The 21,707-nt window shown below is 44.4% G+C and overlaps 1 long non-coding RNA gene across 1 annotated transcript; it reads right to left on the bottom strand.

Annotated features, from left to right (window-relative positions):
• Positions 1–3,792: 3,792 nt before the first annotated feature.
• On the bottom strand, positions 3,793–21,685 carry LOC139362818 (uncharacterized). The gene is made up of 5 exons (XR_011622241.1): positions 21,429–21,685; positions 20,544–20,717; positions 19,954–20,191; positions 9,294–9,579; positions 3,793–4,133 (listed from the first exon to the last, which is right to left on the bottom strand). It is a non-coding gene; the product is annotated as an uncharacterized lncRNA (long non-coding RNA).
• Positions 21,686–21,707: the final 22 nt, after the last annotated feature.

The raw sequence follows: 21,707 nt of genomic DNA, 5'->3' as shown, positions 1-21,707 counted from the left end.
AAGAGAAAAAAGAATGGGAGAAAAAAAAAAAAAAGAATAGAACATCCAAAAACATGGGATAATTGCAAAAGGTGAAATACATGCATAATTGAATAACAGAAGAAAAAAGAGAGAATAGAGCAGAAGAAATATGTGAAATAATCATAGTCAAGAGCTTTCCAAAATGAATGACAGACACCAAACCACAGATCCAGGAAGTTCAGAGAACATCAAGCAGTACCTAAAAAGTCTACACCTAGGCATCGCATACTCAAACTGCCAAAAACCAAACACTTGAAAAGAGCCAGGGGAAGACAAATAAATTTTTAATGGGTAGAATGAATAAAAACATGGAGTATTTTAAAACATAATTTAAATCTATTAAAAAATCAAATTAAAAATTGCTAAATATGAAATCTGAAATTTAAAATCCTTTGGAAGGAGCTTAACGACTGACTAAACTCAGCAGAAGACAGCATGGGTAAACTTCAAGCAGATCAATAGACAGTATTGAAACAAGAGCAGAGATGACAAATAACAAAAATAGAACAGAGCAGAAGAGAAATGTGAGACACAATCAGAAGATCTCCAAAGGGTAGGAGAGAATTTGATAAAGCCAGTACTTAAAGAAATCCTGGCTGAGAACAATCCAAAACTGATTAACTACATCAATCCAGCGAGTCAAGAAGTTCGAAGAACCCTAAGCAGAAAAAATAAAAAAATAAAAACAGACCTACACCTATGCACATTATAATTAAAGTGGAGAAAAACAAAGTTATAGAGGAAATCTTAAAAGTAGGTTGGGCGCGGTGGCTCACGCCTATAATCCCAGCACTTTGGGAGGCTGAGGCAGGTGGATCACCTGAGGTCAGAAGTTCAAGAGCAGCCTGGCCAACATGGCGAAACCCCGTCTCTACTAAAAAGACAAAAATTAGCTAGGCATGGTGGTGTGCTCCTGTAATCCCAGCTACTCTGGAGGCTGAGACAGGAAAATTGCTTGAACCCGGGAGACAGGGGTTGCAGTGAGCCGAGATCATGCCATTACACTCCAGCCTGGGTCATAGAGCAAGAGTCTGCTAAAAATTACATGTTATTTTCAGTGGGAAAATGCAAATTACAGTTAACTTCTCAACAGAAACAATGGAAGTCAGAAGACAATGAAGAGATACCTTATGTGTGCAAAGAAACAGTCAACCTATACAGTGAAAACATCTTTCAAAAATGAAGGTAGTCTCCACTCCTGTAATCCTAGCACTTTGGGAGGCGAAGGCTGGTGGATGGCTTGAGCCCAAGAGTTTGAAAGCAGCCTGGCCAACATGGTGAAACCTCATTTCTACAAAACATACAAAAATTAGCCGGGCATGGCAGCACCCACCTGTAGTCCCAGCTACTCAGAGGAGAAGGAAAGAAGAGGAAGAAGAAAGCGGCAAAGTAAATAAGTTGTCAGACATTCTCAGACAGACAAAGGTTTAAAGAGCTCTTCACCAGTGTGCTTAGTCTACGAGGAATACTAAATTCTTCAGGCTAAAAGATCATGTTCCTAGATGGAAGCATGGAAATGCAAGAGGGAGTACATGCCAGAAAAGGAAAGTATGTGGGTAAATTTAAGATTATTGATCATTTAGAGAAACAATAATAGCAATGTCATGTGAGCTGTATAACAGAAGTCAAATCAATGACAACCATAGCAAACAAGGTGAGGTTGAGGGCAAATGGAATTAAACTTTTGCAAATTTTCTGCATTGTTCAGGATGCAGGAAAAGCACTAATTACTAATGCAAACAAACTGTAATAAAGATATGTTTTGTAATTTATTTTGCAGCCACTAACAAAATGACACTAAAAGATACAATAAACAGGTTAATGGAGGAGACAAATTGAATAACACAATCTAGATTAATACAAACGGCAGCAAAATAGGCATGAAGGAATACAGAAGAGACAAGCTAGAAAACTAAGAGCAAGATAATAGACCTAAAAGTATCACTTTGACTTTTGATTGGAATACAGGCTGTAGATGGCAAAAAAGGAAGCAAGGAGACTAGTTAGGACACTTTAAAAATAACACAGGGAATAGACAATGGGAAGTTGGATCAGGTTGGCATTGTCAGACGTTGTGTAAAATGGCCAGATTCTGAGTGTATTTTGAAGGTAGAACTAATAGGACATGCTATAAATTGGATGAGGGATATGAGAAAAAGAGAGGTGTTGAGGATGACTCCAAAGTTTTCTACTTGAATAACTAAAAAAGATAGAATGTGAATCTAAAAGAAATTTAACGGAATGGTCAAGAATAGAATCTATCCATGAGTGTGAACCAAATGGTGCTATTATGCTGTGGGCCATTATTTTGAAGGAAATCAAAGCTTTGTTAAACACAAAAACATATCAAAGATATTTGAAATTGATAGAATTTTTTTAACATTTTATAATATTAATAAATAAACCAAACTACAAAAAATAAAAATAAAAAAAGGAATTTCCAGTTTTCCCTATTCCCAAGACTCAACAAGAGCTGACTTGCTCAATCCAATAGCAAATACTCAACTGAATGCAACGGATTTATTAAGCACCTACAGACGTGTTTCCAGAGTTACTTGCCTCATTGGCATTAACTGCAAAGATAAAACATCCAACAAGTTGTTCTTTTGGTGGACATTTAAGTGCCTGTTAGGCACCAAGCACTAATCATAGGCATTTGAAACCGAAAATGAATAGAAAAACACAGTTCCTGCTTTCTAGGTACTCCTGGACAAACTCCATATAAACTGGCCTGCAGCCAGGAGCAGTGGCTCACACTTGTAATTCCAGTATTGTGGGAGGCCAAGGTGGTATGATCTTGACTCACTGTGACCTCCACCTCCTGGGCCTCAGCCTTCCGAGTAGCTGGGATTACAGGCGTATGCCACCATGCCTGGCTAAATTTTTTTGTATTTTTAGTAGAGATGGGGTTTCACCATGTTAATCAGACTGGTCTCGAACCCCTGACCTCAAGTGATCCACCCACCTCAGCCTCCCAAAGTGCTGGAATTACAGGCGTGAGCCACCACACCCGGCCAGTCTTAACATTTCAGAAGAAATCAAAAACAGGTTGGTCAGGCGTTGGAGCATAGAAAAAAAGGTTGCAGAAGCATCAATAGGGACCATGCAAGCTTTCTCGGTGAAGGAGGAGCCTTAGCAATGACTTCAAATATTGCAATCCCATAAGAAGACCTGCACCGTCGTAGCTAGAGACCATTAACTTCCCTAAAACCATTAACTCTTCACATCAGCCAACCCCCATGCTCTGGTTCCATACTCACAAAGCAACCTCTGACAATTATTTGGCTTCTCGTGGGGGTCTGTGTCCAGGGATAGAGTGCTCGAGAACAAAACAAACATTAAAAATTCTCATTTCCCATGGCAAAATGAAACAAAAATGGTAATATTATACATAAGTACTGGCCAGGTGCAGTGGCTCACATCGGTAATCCCAGCACTTTGGGAGGCTGAGGTGGGTGGATCACATTAGGTCAGGAGTTTGAGACCAGCCTGATCAACATGGTGAAACCCCATCTCTACTAAAAATACAAAAATTAGTGGGGCATGATGGTGGGCACCTGTAATCCCAGCTACTCAAGAGGCTGAGGCAGGAGAACTACTTGGACCCAGGAGGCAGAGATTGCAGTGAGCTGAGAACATACCACTGCACTGTAGTCCGGAAGAGAGAGCAAACTCCATCTCAAATAACTAAATAAATAAACAGGCCTGCTCATGTCACAAGGGGGAAGACAAGAGGGAATATTTAACTTTCCAAAGAGAGGAAAGGAAAATCAGGATAGCAGAGTGGACAAGAGCACAGCTTTGATGCCCAGACAAAGCTGGACCATTTTTCTCACGTGTCACATGGTAATAATATCTATCTCACAGGGCTGTTATAAAATTTAAAGCTACATATACTTACACATTTACAGACATATAATTGTATCACAGCACCTGGCATGGGTATACATTAAATCAACTATCATTATTGTTACGGTGTGTGAGTTATCTGTTTATTGGCTCTCAGCTCCAAATCAACTCTTCTTCACTCTGCTTTGTGAGACTCTGCAAACGTTTCTCTTTTCTCAGCTGGAAGAATTTTAAGCTTCACCAAAAGACAGCACTGGAGTGACCTTAAAAGGCAAAGTTAACAGGAAGACACCTCAGTTTCAGGTTCTCATCTTCTAATGTTTTTATTATTACTCTTATTATTATTATTATTATTATTAATTATTCAGCATGGGAGCCCGGTGGCCTCATGGTAGAGTTCCAGTTCTGCCCTCAGGCCACTCCCTCCACCAGCAGCCACATCCACCCACACCCTCCAGCAATGGCAGGCCACATCTACAGACCAGTTCTGCTCGGCTCACACCCTCCAACAACAGCGGACCACTTCTAGAGACCAGTGCCACCTGCACCCTGGGAAGTTTCTTCTCCATCTGAAGACTTGGAAGCCATGCTGTCTTCCAAGAAGTTTGCATCTCAGCCTTGATTGAAGCAGGGAGACCCTCTGGTCCTAAGTTTCTTTTTTGTTTACTCTACCTCCAGCCTACAAGTTATAGCTCCTTAAAGTCCTCTTTGGCCTCTCTGAGTAGTTAATCACTTTTCTCTAGTAAACAAGCCTTTACTTATTAAGTTTGTCTTGTTCAAATATGTGGTTTCTGTCTCTTTACTGAACACAGACTGATACATAAGGTTTACCAAAGAGAATGAAACTTGGTATGAGTGAATAGCAGGTGGAAAGGTGTAGAGACAAGAAAAAGACTGTCAGGAAATTGCAAGTAGATGGTTCAATAGAACTGAAGGGTGGACTGTGGGTGAGACAGGGCTGTTGAAGACAGATCTGATTCTGAAGGAATTTTTTTAAGTTATGAATTCAGCTTTCATCCTGTAAACAGGGATCCATGGTAGATTTCAAGCAAGATTCATGACAGATTCGCATTTTAGAAAAATCTCCCTGGTGGCAGTGTAAGAATAACAGCATGAGTATAAAACGTAGACGTAGGCAGAGCAGTAAAAAAATATTGACTGACATTTCTAGAACTCACGAACCCCTCCACTGCCTCTATTCCCAGGACACAGGAACATTATACTTCCCAGACTGTTAATGTTATGCATGGCCCCATAATTTCCTTTGGCTGCTGAATTATGAAGAAACTGTGTAATTATGTGAATTACTTATGAGTCAAAGCAGTTAAGAACTGGTGCTTAATTATCCATGCTCCCTTCTTCTGCTGATACAAACCCTGAAGCCTCATGTTGAGAAGACAGAGTAAGGAGACGGTGGACTCCCCACCAACCTGGGCCCTGAATGACACAATGTGACAATACACAGCCCCTTGCTGTCTTGGTTTAAGGAGCATAAGGAGAAACAACCCATTGGGATTTTAGGCCACTTAGATTTGGGACTACATGTTCCTGCAGCATGAACTCGTCTATCCTGACTCCAGACAGAGACTTTCTTCTCTCTCTTTCCAGCCAGAATGATAGTTAAACATGGAGTTTGTGACACAGATGACAAACTCTTGGATGAATACACTGAAGTGTCCCTGAGGTTAATACAGAGTTCTGTCCCTCTCAATATGGAAACCAGTCTTGAAAGAGTAAACACCAACTTCTTGGCACTTCACAGCCTTGATTCAGTCATGGTTGTCATCATTTGCCATCACATCAGTTCACACAAAGATCAAATACTGGTGAGCCACACCAGCTTAAAATCATCTTCTATATATACATATACATATGTATGTTTTTTCTATATACTATTGTTATTAGGAGAAGAATTTTACAGACAGCTTTAACTTGAAGAGAGCAAAAAAATCATCCAAGCTGAGTACTGTCAAAAGAATTTCCCCTATAGCTCACAAACACTGTCCTTAGAGCACTGCTATTCAAATTGTGGTCTCTGTCCAGTAATAAATACAGATCCATGACACAATAAGTAAAGAAATTGAGCTGACTATTGGTGGCCAGGCACGGCAGCTCACGCTTACAATCCCAGCACTTTGGGAGGCCAAGGCAGGGGGATCACTTGAGGTAAAGAGTTTGAAACTAGCCTGACCAACATGGTGAAATCCTGTCTCTACTAAAAACACAAAAATTAGCTGGCCGTGGTGGTGGGCACCTGTAATCCCAGCTACTCGGGAGGCTGAGGCAGGAGAATCACTTGAACCAGGAGGGGGAAGTTGCAGTGAGCAGAGATCGTGCCATCGCACTCCAGCCTGGGCAACAAGAGTGAAACTCTGTCACAAAAAACAAAACAAAAAAAACTGTTGACCATCATCTCTCCAAACTGTTTATGTTGTCCCACAGCTTTGGTGCCCTATTTTTTTGTTTTGTCTTGTTTTTACTCTTTTCTTTGTGTCTCAGTTTAGGTTGTTTGTTTGTTTATTTATTTATTTATTGTTTTGAAACAGGGTCTCCCTCTGTCACAGTTTAGGTAATTTCAATCAACCTTTACATTCACTGCTTTGTTCTTCAGTTGTGTTTGACAGAGCAGGAACACCATCATTTCAGACAAACACCATCACTTTAAATCCTAGCTCCCTTTCTAGCCTCAGGCATTTCAAGGAAATCACTTCCCTTCTAACTACTATCAACCAGAAAGAGCAAACAGTAAAACAGAGATAACACAGCTCACAGAGGAAAGTAGGGGAAAGTCTCTTGGGTAACTGCCAAACTTCACTCTCATACAATGGGCCCAGTAAAACAGTGGGCCTTAATAAGCACATTCCTTTCCCTTCAGGTGCACTAAGCTAGGGAAGCTAATCGCAAACTCAGGGGGTAGGCCTGCAGCTGCAAAAAAAAAAAAAAAAAAAAAAAAAAAAATGTGTGGAAACAAACTCACAACTCTCCCCCCACAAATAAACACACACAAAAAAAACACAAGAGTCCAAGCCTCCAATAAACTCTCCTACCCTAAATCCTTAAACACTCTTAGTCTGTAAAAAAAAGTGCCTCCAACCTAACTCATCCAAAAGCCCCTCTCAAGTTCGTTTTCTCTAAAATAAACCTGTCCTTAACTGCCAAGCCACCTTTCGTGCTTCTTTCCTTTTTCTTTAATTCTTACAGGGTTGAGTCTACTGATAGGCCTGTCAAATGCATACTTCGTCTCTGCTACCATCACTTTTTTTTCTTCTGGCATTCCCGTTAGACTCTTCTTTACAGCTTCCATCTCTCAGTTGACATTCCCCATCTATTCATGTGTGTGGTCCACCTGAGTCTGGTTCTGTTGATTGATTTTTCTCCTGATAGTGTTTTTAGTTGCTCTTGTGTGTCCTGTGATCTTTGATTGAACGTTTGACATGTGTAAGACAGTAGAGACTGAAGCAAGAAGTATTTATGCCTGGAAATGGGCATGCCTTTCCTTCTACTACCTGCTGGTGTGAGGGGTTGAGTTGATCTAGTGATGAGTTGAACTGGGTCTGGGTTTTGCTGTTGCCATTTTAGTTCAGTGCACCACTGGCTTCAAATCCCCCTAGTGCTACTGGGTTCCTGGTAAGGGCTGGGCTCACAATATTCATGCTCCATCCTCAGCTTTGTACCTTCCCTGTGTGCCCATCCACATTTTTTGGCTGTCCCTTGCTGTAGACTGCTATTACTTGTTACCTGGTGCTTGCTGACCTGGTGTGGGGTCAGGGCCACTGTCTGTCATTTTGTTCCAGTCTCAGTATGAGGCAGGCCCAGTGTTCCAGAGTCCAGAGAATGAGGCTTTTTTATCCATCCTTCCTTCCCCAGGAGGAGGGGCACTCTAATGGACTGGGACAATTTCCTGCCTGCAATTGCAGTGGAGGTTTTTCTTTTCCTTCCCAGTGTGAACCCCAAAAATCTGAGACAGGTCTCAGTTAATTTAGAAAGTTTGTTTTGCCAAGGTTGAGGATGAGCACCCATGACACTGCCTCAGGAAGTTCTGATGACATGTGCACAAGGTGGTAGGGTCAGCGCCTGGTTTTACACCTTTTAGGGAGACTTAAGACATCAATCAATATGTGTAAGAGGTACATTGGTTCAGTCTGGAAAGGTGAGACAACTCAAGGTGAAGATGGGACAACTCAAAGCAGGGAGGGTGCTTCCAGGTCATAGGTATATAAGAGACAAATGGTTGTATTCTTTTGAGTTTATGATTAGCCTCTCCAAATAAGGCAATCAGATATGCATTCATGTCAGTGAGCAGAGGGGTGACTTTGAACAGAATGGGAGGCAGGTTTGCCCTAAGCAGTTCCCAGCTTGACTTTTCCTTTTAGCTTAGTGATTCTGGGGCACCAAGATTTATTTTCCTTTCACACCACCAACCTCAGTGGGATTTTTCCTGCAGCCTGAGGCCAGCAGGGTTTGCTGCCCTTTCCCCGGAAGGTATGGCTTTTTTGTTGTTGTTGTTCTGGAAGAATAGTCTGGAAGAGCTTTGTGCATTTCTTGCAGTGGCAGCTGCTCCCCTGCCCCAGGCTGGCACTGTTGTGGGAGGCTCTCTCTGGTCTCCCACTCTGTGCCCAATACATTCATGTGTGAGGAAGGCTCAGTGACCATCTATAGAGAAGCACCTGCAAGCGAGTGTGAACTCCACTGTCCAAAAATCCCAGGAGGTCCACACTTGCATGCTGACTCACACACAGCCTTCAGTGATTCTTTAAAGGCATCGACTGAGCCAGTCTTCCCCACCTGTGTGGCAGGGCTGTCTCCTTCTCATGTTTGGCCACAGGGAGCCGTGTTCACACCTCCTCTCCTCAGAGGCTCCTGCCTTCCTTCAGCCTCAGGCTGAGTGTTTGCCCTGTGTCTTCAGCTTCTGATAGGTTCAGGGAAAGGTATGATCTTGTAGATTATCCGTTGTTTTACTGTTACCAGAGGAGTGAGGCCCATTCTGATTTTCTACTCCTAGGTGGCAACTGGAAGCCAGAGCAATGTTTGCAAACATCAGTCAGATTACATCTCCTCATTGCTGAAAACCATGCTGAACACGATCAGAATGAAATCTCCATTTGGTGCAGGGAAGCTTTCAAGCTCTACACGGCCTGGCCCTGGTGTCCTTTCAACCTCAGCCCTCCTGACTCTCCAGGGCCCACTGTCCCACACCATATGAAGCTTATTCTCAGAGAAGTCCTCCACTTCTCATTCCTGCCCTGAGGGCTTTGGCTGGCTTTTCCCTCTGCCAGGAATGCTATTTCCTCCTTTCTCACTCAGGTCAGGGGGGATGTTCCTTATCCTGGAATCCTCAGTTTGGACATTACCCTCTCTGAGAGCCCTCCCCTCTTTCTAAAGTTTCCCCTCTCCCTGATCCCATAAAAGTTCAAACATCTTACCATATTACATATGATTTTGGAAACTTCCCAAAATTTATTTTTGGAATAAAGGAGATGGATGAGGACAAGGTTTCTCCCAGCCATATTTATTTGGTCCTCAATATTTTGCTCAAATTATCCAGGTTGGTAGTTCTCAACCTTAGCTGAGACAACAACGTCCACCTGCCGAGGGTGAAGGCCCACGATAGGCTGTTCTGGGCACCTGGAGGCCAATGGGGTCAGGGACCAGACGTCTTTATAGGATCAGCCTCCTGGGATCATTCAGGGACCACGAAGATATCATTTTCTGTAGGAAGCAAGACATCTGGTGACTGCTGTATTCTACTTCAATCCTCACTCACTCTCACCAGTGAAGCTGCCTTAGGAACAAAACCAGCCAAGCAAGGAGGGTGTTTGGTTTGGGGAAAAAATGATCTATTGATCCAAAGCAATATCTGTGCTAGTGGAGACCCTGTCTCGAGAGGAGGGATGGCAGACTCCACAGTTCCCAGCTATCAATATAGGAGGGAGCTTCGTTTTCCTGGGTCACTGAAAAAGAACAAGAGAACTCTGGCGCCTTGGTCCTGGAGAAGACCCAGGGGGAACGTCCCTCTCAGAAACACTCTGGGCAAAGGTTGTGGAGTTGTTTTTATCTATAAATGTCCATATCTGATAGTTCAGGATTTCTTGCTTTTTAGGGTTTCACTGAAGTTTTAGGTGACTAAGAATAAAAATTCTAGTTAACACATACTTCTGTATACAAAATATGCTAGAAAGGGTTATGTTATAGGTGAAAAAAAAGAATAATTTTGTCTAATTCAGAAGTTATCTACAAGTTAGTTCAAATTACAGTTTTGAAAAGGTTATTTATGAAACAATGTAGTAAGGAATCATTAAGTAGGGGAGAAAGATGCGAAAAAAGTTTAAATAATAAAACATTCTTCAAAACCTGATACAGAATTGGAGATACTTGGCTAATTAACACTTTCATTGTTAAAGCCAAGTCTTGATTAAAGTAAAATAAAAGTATTATAAAGAAATGAATCAGCAGTTTGGCAATTCTTTTTTAAATATAGTTAAGCATGAAGCTGGATTGAGTGTGGAGCCAAATTTCACATCCATGCTTGCATTGCTTCATGCTGTTTACCACTTTGCTTGGATAGTGCTGGAGTACTTGTTGGTCATGTGCCTAAAGTGAATTTCTTGATTGCACAGAATTTATAATAATATTGATGAACTTAAGGATATTAACTTTTGTATCAGGAATAAAATATGTAATATGTAGGTTTTGGGGGTAGGTAACACTGTAGCCTCCAAGGTATACTGAGTAGGAAAATTTAGGGTTGGTCTCCTGTTTTTTGTTTCTGCTTCTAGTTTTCATTCATTTGCGTTTATTCTCCTCTAGCTTTGTGTGTATGTGTATGTGTATGCATATATATATAACCAATTTTTTTTTTAGTTCCTAGTGGAAGGCTTTTACTTGGTTCTGTGAATAGTTATTTTGTTTCCTATGCATTTCTAGCAAATCATTATGTGTTCCATTTATCTGGAATTTCTATGCTGCCTTTATTGGACCACAGGAGTTAATGGAGCACACCAGCTTCCTATCCTTAAAATAATTTTTTGGATTCTAGGCTCCCTGATACTTTAAGTGTGTTGAGTATACTCTAATAAATAGAATTTGAGTCACATTTCTCTCTCTCTCTGCCTAATTTCTCCAAAATTTGTAAACGATTTGTGAATATTCTTAATTCATGGCAATGTGTTTGTTTGCATACAGTCAAGAGAGGTCAACTAGGGCTGGTCAGGGAGAGAGAACCCAGAAACGTGGCATGCTGGCAAAAGGGTAAGAATTTCTTACCAGCCAGTCACTGGCCTCTTTCTCTCTGTACAAACTGGTTAAACAAATAGTAAAAGTCACGGTTTATCTCCTCTGTAAAGTTTTAATTAATATAAAAGAGCTTTAATTGGTTTAATAATAATAAGAGCTTAAATCAAATATTTTGTCAGAAAAGTGAAAAATGTAATGCCTTTCCTTTAGTTCATGTGACTTGAGTAATCTTTGGGAAATAAAGACAGTTTTAAAGATTATTGGTAAAATACAAATGTCTTCAAAATGTAAACAGGTGGCCTAAGTTATGTTCAAATATTAGGTTTGCTAAATGCTTTAAGGTCATAAACTGCTTCTTTAGCTTTTGAAAATTGTTTAACTTGTCTGCTTTCCTCCAGGTGAGGCCTGAGGACATGTGGAGTTGGCCACGCCCCTAGCTAATGCTGGAAATAGTCAAACCTTATCAGAACATAACTTACCAGGTTTCCCATTAAAATTAAAATTGCTGAGAGTCACCATTATAACACGTAATTAAGACTACTAGAAACAGTTTTACATGCAAGGTGTATAAGAACAGTAGAATTTTTTGTAAAAGATTATAAAAGTTTTTTGCTTCTTTAAAATTTCTGAGTTATAATTTTGGCAAAATAAATAATTTATGGTAATCTGGAATTCCAAAATTAAACTTCAGTTTAAAAATTTTCTTTCCTAATGCCTAGTTTTTTGAATGGATCAGGGGGGTCCTTGAAAACATCTGGAAAAGAAGTAAAAAAGATTATTTGACATGGTTAGGTATACGGGATTGCCAAAATGATGTTCAATCTTCTTTAGGTTATATTTTTGTGAATAATACTAATATATATTCCAAAATTATATGGGATTTCTAAAATTCTAATGTGTAAGTATATGCTACCAATTATCATTATGGTTATTGTGTTAAGTTACTGTAAACCACAGAAATAACTAAATTTCCTTATATAAGGGAAATTTGTTCTACCCAAGTAGAACAAAAAAAATTAAATACCCAGAAAAGTCATATTTTCATGTTAAACCAGCTGATACTGAAATTGTTTAGATATACAATTTGAATAAATTCACAGCTTAAGTCAAATTACCTTTGATAACTCATCAGTTATCAGTGCTATGCACCTAATTTAGAAAAATAACTGGTATTCAAGAGGATATACATCTGATGTTAATAAGCATGGACTCATGGAGAACCAGGATGACCACCTTGTCCTTTTTGAGTCCTTAAAGCTTTTATTATTAAAAGTTCTGCGTTCCATGACTCATCATGGAAAAGATAAAATAATCCAAAGTGAATACATGCATGTAGTAACTTATAAATTACTAAAATAGTTTATAACCAATGTTTGGCTCTATATTCATGGGAAAACAATTAAAGCTTCAGGTACATTTGGTCACCTGGTGGGTCATTTGAACATTTTATAAAGGGATTTCGCTCAATTGTTATTTTCAGTGCATGTTTTCTGGTTGTATAAAAGCTTTCCTGGACAGGCAAGGTAGCTCACGCCTGTAATCCCAGCACTTTGGGAGGCTGAGGATCACCTGAGGTCAGGAGTTCGAGACCAGCCTGGCCAACATGGCAAAACCCTGTCTCTACTAAAGGTACAAAAAGTTAGCCGGGCATGGTGTTGGGTGCCTGTAATCCCAGCTACTCAGGAGGATGAGGCAGGAGAATCACTTGAACCTAGGAGGCAGGGGTTGCAGTGAGCTGAGATCACACCATTGCACTCCAGCCTGGGTGACACAGCAAGACTCTGTTTCAAAAAAAAAAAAAAAGAAAGAAAAAGCTTTCCCATGCCAGAGGGCTAATGTTTTCACAGCAGATTATTATGCTACAGTGTAGTTTCATCTGGTAAAGAAAACTTTTTATGGTTTGGATCTTCTGAGAACGTCAAAGAAAAACTGTCCTTGCCATCCACACTCTTACAAAACTTCAGGACCTTGAACTTTGGGTTCATAATCTCACAACTGAGAAGCGTCCCTCATCACTCTTGGAACTGTACACCCGTTGAAATCCTTAAGGTAAAACTAGCCAGGAAAGTTTCTCCCCAGAAGAAGACGGCATCCTTGATGTGAACTGCTTTTTCCACGTTCACAGATTAAGACTTCTATTATCATGAAACTCTTTTCTTTGAATATTTTTTCTTGCTTATGCCTCTATAAACAATAGAAGTGAAAAGGGAGTCAGTCTGTTATGTGCACTTACTGGGTATAGTTTTATTTGTGAGGAAGTTTACAGCCAGCCCTATACATGGAAAAACTTATACTTTGATAGATAAAAGATGAAGGCCTAATGTAGGTACAAAACTTTAATGGTACATACATTGCCTCGTATTCAGTTATAAACAAAACATTGATTCATTCCTTTTAACCCACATCATGGGTTAAAAAGAACACTGCCAGGAGGTCTTCACTCTTCTAGAAGGGCATCGTTTGTTAGGTCCTTTTTCCATGGTTTAAAGTAAAAGAAGCAATGATTAGAAATGTATCCCTCGTGATAGACTCTAGAGCAAATTATACAGTAAAGGACACAACAAACTTTAAATTCTCTTGTAAAAGTTATAATAGAATTAGCTGAACAAGAAGTGTCTGTTCCGCTGCTGGCACTTGTGGCCTATGGAAAAATACATCAGGTGAAAATTATGGAAATTCAGTGGCAGGGGATTAACAAAGAGACTACTTATTAAGTGAGTAGACTCTTTATCTAGCTCATTCTTTGCTCTATCTGATTTTAGGAGGTTTGACTTATGGAGACCCTGGGTAAGGACCATACTCCAAACTCTTTGTACTATCCTCCCAATAGTCATGAGAATAGTCTCCCTGGTGCACTGGATTCCCTCGAAGGTTTTATTGCTTGCATGCAGCCATCTCTAGAACGTCATATGGTCTCTCTTCAACTGGAATGACAAGAGCTGAAAGAAATGTGCAACCTTGAGGACACCGCAACCTATCAATGAAGTGCTGAGACCAGAAACCCAAAATGATGGTAACTGAGAGTGGTGCTAAGGCCCTAAGTTTTGGCCACACTCTCACCTAAGAGAGAATCTGACCAAAAAGGGGGAATATTTTTAAACAAAATTATGGGATGCTATTGTTTTAGACTAAGATCATGCACTAGGCCCCAGCAGACCCAACCAAGCCAAAAGGGAGTTATTGATGCTCAGAGTTCAAGGAAACACATGGATTCTAGAACAGACCCGGTTTTGTTTTTTCTCCTGCAAATCTCTATAACAAACATTCCTGACAACATAGATATCCATCCCCTGAAGTTCCCATTAAATCTTTTAACCAAATTCATTTCCTCTCGCCTAGAGATCATCAAGTTTCAGATAGTTATGCAACAAAGGTTCTAGCCAGTTCCAGGTGAAGACACCACCCCTGGCCATCAAGGAGCTACTCTGCCTCCACTAGACAGAGCAGGGCGAGAGTTCTGTGATCGCCAACAGGTAGGGACTATGCCCCAAGCCAGCATGAAGCAGTAACAGAAGAAAGACCATTGGTCCTTCTGCCTCCCACATAGATTTATGGGAATCACATCTCTCAGGGGGAAAATGAGGCAGGAAAATAGGGACTGGAGGCAGGGAACATAGGCCGATTCACACTTCAGCTACAACAGCAAATATCCTCTCCATAGGGTGTACACCAAGTAAATGACTTTGTAACTTTAATTCATCCTCTTCATTACATAAAGCATATACCATGTAACCAATGGAATCCTCTAAAGGATATTTAAACTCCCAAAAATTCTGTAACGGGGCCCTTGAGCCCCCATCCTTGGGCCCTCGCCCAGACTGTAGAATGTACTTTCATTTTCAATAAATCCCTTCATCCCTTCCTGGCTTTGTTTGTCCATTTTGTCCAATTCTTTGTTCAAGACGCCAAGAACCTAGACACCCTCCGCCAGTGACACTACCTGGAGCTTCCTTCTGCACTTCTTCTTCCTCCTCTACTCAAAGACAGTCACATGGGTCTGCTGGTCCTCAGGGCAGGTGCTGAGCACATGTGTGCTGGACATGCTGGATGCTGGGCAAACGGGTTGGGGGTCTGTGGGCAGGACCCTCCCCAATACCCCTTCTCCACTTTCCACTTTGTCCCCCTCTTCCCTTCGAAGGGCCCTGAAGAGCACTGGGGCAGTCGGACCCATCTGTGGAAGCCCCAACTCCTACCTCCTTAGAGAGCAGCAGGGACCCCTCACTCTCGAGTGCCCCTCCAAGGCTGGCAAGACAACAAGCCCGGGAGACAAGAGAATCAGTGATCCTGGCCCAGAGAGGATATGGGCAGAGGGCATGGGAAGATCCCCCGGCCCAGAGCCAGAAACAAGAGTTCAGCCAGGTGTGGGACGGGTCCAGCCCCGGCATGGAGCGGACAGCCTGGAGGGCAGAGGGGGCCCCGTGCCCAGGGCCTTCTCACCCACTGTGGAGACAGGCCCCCATGTGAGGTGGCAAGCGGGCTGGGTGACAGTGAAGGCCTCTTCCATCTGAGATATGAATCAGGGCTGCCGAACCAGGAGTGACCTGAGGCTCCCCCACTCCAAAAAGCTCCCCAACCCCAGACTGCACACAGCACTCCCTCTGGGATCAGCAGCCTGCAGGGGTGTCCTCAGTCACAGACCAGGGGGCCACACAGGGACCCCGAGGACGCCAGAGGCCCAGGCCTGTGGGGCTCATCCCTAAGGGGCCCCGGTGGGCTCGGTGAAGATGCTGACCATGTCTGTTTCTTTTATTCTCAGCCAAACTGGAGCGAGGGTCCTCAAGGGCATCCCCTGGCATTGGGCCATCTGTGAGGGAGACAGACCGGCCCTCCCCGGCCCAGCAGCTCAGCTCCAGGAGCCCATGTCATCAGCCCTCCTGGGACAGAAGCCTTGTCCTGTCCGGCCTGTATTGTACCAAATGTCTCAGTCACAAAGTTTTCCTATTTCTGTCCTGGAGAAATGGAGCTTTACTGGTTTGAAGGTCTTAGGGCCCATGTAGAGTGAAGCCTCCCAGAGGGCACACAAAAAATGGTTGCATTTAACATGGAGACCGCATTAAGTCTGGAACCTGGGACATTCTCTGGTGCCCCTTAGTGTTTCCATGTAAAGGAAGTCAAATAACTTGCCATAGAGGTTTGCAACAGAGGCACCTGAACATGGAGGGGGAGGGCTATTTAACTCTCAGAGGCTGACTGAAGATGAGGCCAAGCAGGAGAGTCCTGACTCACTGAGGGCAGGGGAAATGTGTGGGGGCAGGTAGGAGAGCACTTCATAGACATACACCATGGCCTTGTGACCTGTCACAGAACCGTGCACTTAACTAGCTGTGCACATTTTCTCTCCACTCCATTTGCTACTCTCCAATCATGCAGGGAGCTTGCTACAAAATGCACATTGCTATACCACAGCCCAGGTCTTGCAATCCAAGTCTGGCAAGGATTCCTGCACATCAATGGCCCCCGTGACTTTCATGCACACCCAAGTCTGAAGGTCCATGGCTGTCCTGACTCCTGGATGTCATCACGTGACCATGAAAAAAGGAACAAGGGTCAGCAGCAGCAGGCCAGTCACAGAAAGGGAAGAAATGTGAGTGCATGGCCTTCTCGACACCCAAACCAGTCTTTGGGCACAAATTGAGACTGCAGCTCTGGCCACTGACTCAGACCAGGGACATCCCCATCCAGGTCAGTCTGCACTGGCTCTTCTTCCTCCTGCCACCCTCTCTTTGACTGCTTGTGTCAATAAAAGGAGAAGCAGCCAGTTTTCAGAATAAAGTGTAGCTTAATTATGACATAGGAAAGACTGCAAGCCACTAGGGGAGGAGGAGGAGTTAAAAGGCTCCTGAAAATGAGAGGGGAAAGAAGGGGCAAACATCTTGGTAAATAAAGTCTCCAACCACAGCACAGTCACTGGAATTTTTTTCTTAATTTTTATTTTCAAACTTACAGTAAACAAAGCAGTCAAACCGTCTAAAGAACAGCAATTTTACACAATGAAAAGCATACACAACAAGCCAAAATACAACAGCTCTCGGGTCTATATGTTGCAGTGGTGCTGGCACCAGAGGGAACATCCAGGAAGGTTCCAGTGCCTGCCAGGGAGCCCAGCCCCACGGAGGGCCCCGGGGCTGGAGGGAAGCCACTCACACTCCCAACACATCACCCACCTCAAAGCATTCCCTTCAGGCATCTGAAGCAGGAAAGCCCATTTGACTTCCTGTGAAGCACTGAAAGGACAGCCAGCATCTCAGACATGCAGGTGATTTTTAATACACTGGTGGGAATGTGTTGGGGGGTCACCCAGGGGGTCCCTAAGTGGTCAGATACACTTTGTCACAATTTACACCTACATGAGGTGATTACTGGGCAACAGGAGAACAGGTTTCCTGAATTTCATAGCCAGAACGGGAGCTAAAAGGAGAGATTTCCTGAACCTAGAAACGGCAATGTCACAGTGAATAGGGGATTAACTTGGATACAAAAGTTTAGAATAATGCCCACCAGGAATGCATGTAGCTCCATCTCTCTTCCCAGTTCCAGTGTTCTCAGAGCAACAGCCACCCTTGAATCCATAAGGAGACAGGAAGGGGCCCAGGGGGACGTGGGGAGGCAAGGTTTGGCCAAACCACAGCAGCTACCAGAAAGGCCCAAGGCCCTCACACCTGCCTTCCACACTCTTCAGAGGACACCCCTGTAAACCGGGGTGACCCGAGGTGGCAAGCCTTCAAGAAAGGCACTACCCGGCTTCCAATCCTGCAGGCCAACTTTAGTCAACTCTCTTTTTCATTAGATTTGTTCCTGATTAAAAGACAGCTCTTGCCCCCAAAAGAGATCTTTATAGCACTGTCACACAAACAGCAGAACTTGGTCATGTAGAGCCTCTTCTGAAAATCTGGGCCCATCCTATTTCTCTGATAATTCTTGTTTTAAAGTATGCTTCCTCTTGAATTCTTTAAATGCAGAAAAACAACAGAAAATGAACTGATGTCATGAGTACCCTAAGGCTTCTACCGCACGTGATGGTTCTGCCGGGTATGGTCGTCGTGTCCTGTGTTCTGGTGTTCTCTCCACTGAGCAGTGAGTTCTGTCACTGCCCCCTCCCCAGCCTAACCAGCTAAAGAGCTGGACGTGGTCCCCACCAGCTTCCCTGTGCCTGTGAGCTAAGAATAATTTTCACATTGTTAAATAGTTTTTAAAAATCGAAGTTTCTTGACACTGAACATTATATGCAATTCAGATTTCTGTGTCTAAGAGTTGTACCAGATACAGCCATACTTCTGTAGTTTATGGCAGAGACCATACAGCCCACAGAGCTGACAGTGTTCGCTACCTGGCTGTCTATGAAAACATCTGCCCACCCCCGAAACAGGGGATCCCATTCTCTGCAGGACTGAAGAGCCCTCAGTTCAGATGCAGACAGGGCTCCCAGACAAGCACAGCTTGAGACACGGTTGTTTCATAAATTATATTAAGTATTTTTCCTCCTCCTTGTCCCTAGTTTGCAATTTCACAGTGGACAAATGGACAAACCACCATGTTTGAATTTGAATACATAGATACACGCAAGATATCTTACAAAGAACAACGCACATCCTTCTGCTTCCTCTTTCGGCTCTGCTGACAAGTTTGGTCATGATGTCATTGTACCCCCACTATGCCTGAAAGTACACCAAATGTAAAGCAGAGGCAGACACCACAAGACGCAGGCTCCACCCGAGGCCACTCCAGCTCTGCAACCAACACACTGGCCACCAGGCAGCGGCAGCCAGGCAGTGGGACAGAAAGCCGAGAAGGAGAATACGAGAGGAGGATCGCTCAGACACCAGCAACGCTGCATTTTCTCCAGACTGAGATGACAGAGACACGTTGTGAGTTGCAGCCTGACTCCTTCACTGCACCCACTGCCAGCCACCAGCAGACACCAACGTGGCCAGAGGGGAGCCAGGTGCACAGGGCAGAGGAAACATAAGCAGCACCGATTTAAAAGCAAGACTCGCTCTCAGGACTAAAGGAGAAGCTATCTAAATTTCACTATCAACAGTAATTCACTCACTTCGCTAGTGTTACATGTATGAAGTTCACCTCTGTGGAAAAAGAGAGGAAAGGGGCAGTGATGAGAAAATGCCTTTTTAGGCCGGGAGCGATGGCTCACACTTGTAATCCCAGCACTTTGGGAGGCCGAGGTGCACCTGAGGTCAGGAACTCGAGACCAGCCTGGCCAACGTGGTGAAACACCGTCTCTACTAAAAATACAAAAATTGGCCAGGTACCTGTGATCCCAGCTACTCAGGAGGCTGAGGCAGGAGAGAATCACTTGAACCCAGGAGGCGGAGGTTACACTGAGCCAAGATCGTGCCACTGCACTCCACCCTGGGCAACAAGAATGAAACTCCATCTCAAAAAACAAAAAAAGAAAGAAAGAAAATGCCTGTTTCTAGAAATCTGTGAGAAGCTTCCACCTGCAGCTTGACACTAAGTTATCTGCAGAGCAGACACACTTGGAAACCCAATGTAGTGTCCTCAGTTGCAGAGCTCTGGGGGCTGCTTCACAGCCGCTGAGAAAACCGAGGCGAAGAGTTCCATACTCTCCGTATTTAACACTAAAAGTCATGAACAAGGTCTTCTGTCCCGCACACTGCATCTCTGTCTTCAACTTACTTCTTAAAGAACCCATAATCTTACAGCAGACAGGGGCCTTTCCATACCCAGTGCTAGGGAATGCCAGGCAGAGGTCACTCCATGCTGTGAGGCTCCCATCGCCCAACCCCGCTCCTCCGCCATATTATGAGGAGCACAGAAGATGTCCTGGTGATGGGTGCACATTGCTCCTCCCACCCAGAGCACAACCCTCACCTGATCCATCTTCAGTGCAGTTCCTGGAGCCTCCCCATCCGTGCGGTCTATCCTGACCCCACGGGTCCCAGGTGCAGAGGGGCCACATCTGCATGGGAGACAGCGTCACCAGGCCGGGAGGTGGGGGGTGGATGGGGGTATCACTTGGTGAGGCTTGCCAATGCATTGCCTTCATTTTTTCTGACCAGCTGCAGATAAGTCTACTCTATTCCAGGAACTGTGATCGAACAGCAAGTACCTACAGAGGCAGAGAGAGGGAGGATGTTCGCATCTAATTCCTAAGACGGGAAAGCCAGAACAACCTGCCCTACACAAAAGCACGCATGCTCTGCACTCTGCACAGGTCTGCCAGGCCTGATTTCATGGCCAGAAGGTTTTGGCTTTTCAGTCCCCAAGGAGGAACAAGTGTGTAGCTGGCTGGTGGCACTGGCCCTGCCCATCACCACAGCTTGACCACCACCCCCCCACCTGCCACAACGTCACCCATTGCCTCACCCGACCTCACACAGCCTCTTCCCCACCCGTGACAGCCCTGCCCTTGTGTGGGGCCTGCTGTTGTCAAGGATCACGGGGGTCCAGTCCACATCCACCTTGTTGCCCTGAAGGCTGTCCAGTATACCACAGAGCCTTCCAGATGAAACCTCTCAAGAGGGCGTCCATGTTGCTCTGAAGGTGAAGTGCAAAGGCCTCAGGGAGTTCCTGACGGCTGGGGTCCCCTTGATCCCTGGAGGGTCAACGGGTTTCTGTGCCATGAAAGAATGAAACTGGGAAAGAAGAGAGGAGCTGATAAAAAAAAAACTGATGTGTCCAGGTCATGCGGTTAAAAACACAACTGCCCAGGTGTTCTCTGCAGTAAGGGAACCCCTCCAGAGAGGGCCTTCAGTCAGGCACCTTCTCTCCCTCCTGCGAGCTCGTCAGGGCTGGCATCCTATCCAGAGCAGGCCCTCATACTTCAGCAAATGAAGGTCAACACCTTCGAGCAGTTCTACGCTCACATGTGGGTTGGTCTCAGCTATACCAGAGGGGAAGCAGCACTGCCACCACGGGGCCTCCCCTGCCCCAGGGCCTTCCTCCCGCCCCACAGGACACATCCTTCGCTGTCCTGCAAGTCCTTGATGCTGGCCTTGGTGATAATGGCATCGTCACACTTGAACCACTGGTCTTTGTGCTGCGGGATAAAGCTGGTGTGGTGGCCGCTCTCCAAGGTCCTTTGACGGTTAATGTCAGCAAATAAGGAAAACGTAGTGCAGGAGAAAGGAGAGGGAGTGCAGCGGACTCAATGCTGTCACTCACCACCGCCAGAAACCAGGCAGCCTGGGAGAGGGAGCGCAGCGCACTCAATGCTGTCACTCATCACCGTCAGCAACCAGGCAGCCTGGGCAGGGAGGGGAGGCCTGTCAATCCCCAGGGACTCAGGCTGATGCACAGGAGGCTACAGGGACAAGGAGAGCCTGGTCACCCCGCTTGGCTCTCACCCAGGTCCAGCTGCTTCCTGGAACCGCATCTAGTGGGAGTGGTGACTGCAGTCAGCAGCGGGGATCCTGGAACATCCCAGCCTTTCATTCTTTCTACAACCCCAAGGCAAGAAGAATGGACACTGAGCTTTCCAGATGGAACCTCCCTTCTCCCATAGGCCAGGAGTTGAGATGGGCTCCTCCAATAGGAGGCAGCATCTGTGGCCCCGCATGGAGCAGCCTCTCCTAGCACAGCCACGGGCAGCCAGGCGGGAAGCTGGTCAGTGGCAGGAGCTCTGC

Source organism: Macaca nemestrina, chromosome 4 (genome assembly GCF_043159975.1).
Source record: "Macaca nemestrina isolate mMacNem1 chromosome 4, mMacNem.hap1, whole genome shotgun sequence".
Taxonomy (NCBI): domain Eukaryota; kingdom Metazoa; phylum Chordata; class Mammalia; order Primates; family Cercopithecidae; genus Macaca; species Macaca nemestrina.
The sequence above is the reverse complement of the archived record's forward strand: the minus strand, read 5'-3'. Positions and strand labels throughout refer to the sequence as shown.